This window comes from Episyrphus balteatus, chromosome 2 (assembly GCF_945859705.1).
Source record: "Episyrphus balteatus chromosome 2, idEpiBalt1.1, whole genome shotgun sequence".
NCBI lineage: Eukaryota > Metazoa > Arthropoda > Insecta > Diptera > Syrphidae > Episyrphus > Episyrphus balteatus.
Window position 1 is genome coordinate 77,215,547 of NC_079135.1, and position 1,137 is coordinate 77,216,683.

The 1,137-nt window shown below is 33.3% G+C and overlaps 1 long non-coding RNA gene across 1 annotated transcript; it reads left to right on the top strand.

The window, feature by feature from the left end:
• Nucleotides 1-733: 733 nt before the first annotated feature.
• On the top strand, nt 734-1,137 carry LOC129912741 (uncharacterized). The gene is made up of 3 exons (XR_008771900.1): nt 734-813; nt 885-983; nt 1,050-1,137. It is a non-coding gene; the product is annotated as an uncharacterized LOC129912741 (long non-coding RNA).

Here is a 1,137-nt window from a genome sequence, read left to right on the forward strand (position 1 = left end):
ATCAACAATGGTTCAGACTTCGTACTTTATATGGTTACATGAGGGTCGAGTTGGATGGGTCAATTCGTGCCTACCTTTCAAGCAAACAAGTCCGACCTCGGTCCGAATCCACTCCGCCTCAGACGGAGCTGAGTCCGACTTCGGCTCAGAAACGGGTCCGAAGGTGTCTCTAATTAGTTGTTTTTATTTGTTCAATACGTACTTTTTGTTGATGTTCATGTTACGCGTTATAATTGTAGTTTTAGGTACAAACCAAAGTTTAACTTCCCATTCTGAATAGGACAGTATAATAACACCCTTAACCTAACAAGCCATCTATCGGTTGCTGGTTATAACAAACTAATATGAGTGTTCAGTTTAGTACGTATGAACGTGCCCGATATTGAATTTCGAATTCGAAGATAGAAAAGGGGAATATAGAAATGCTCACCAATACATAGATGAGTGTATATAAGATTTACATATATTGAGAGATGTGAATCGGGTGATGTTTGTCCAGTTAGATTTAACATGCGGTACCAATTTTTTGAGGTACTCCGCCAACTGTCAAAGTGGTTTTCCCTTACTTTTTTTTCTTTAAGATCGGGCTTTTGACATCTCACCGAACTCGTGTCATTCGAAAATAATCCAGATACAGATCGGTTGTGCTATTGTGGCCAAAGTTTTTTTAAGACAAAACGAAAATAAAAATTGGTATAAACCCAAATTAAATTCAAAAACAAAAAAATTTATTTAGAAGAAAATAAAACAAAATTAATAAAAAAAAAAAAAAAAAAACAAAAGTCAATAGATAGTGGTGAAAAGTTCTTTTCGGTAATTTTTTAAATAAAAACCAAGTGTTGAGTGGGTACTTAATGTTTCTTTTTTGCATTAAATTTTTTTAGAACATAATCACAAAGATCTGTTTGAAATTTTTTTTATTGAATTTCCTGTACTAACTTGTGGTGAACAAAATTATAAATTTTGCAAAATAATTAAAAGTGGTGAGTTCTGCAAATTTTTTAGCAACTTTTTTATTGAATAGTTTTAAACCAAAGCGAATTTCCTAGGTTTATTATCGGCGGTCCCAGATTGTCATAAAAGGGCTGGGCCGCCGCACCGTTATAAAAATTCATTATTTTTCAACCTTTTTTTTTT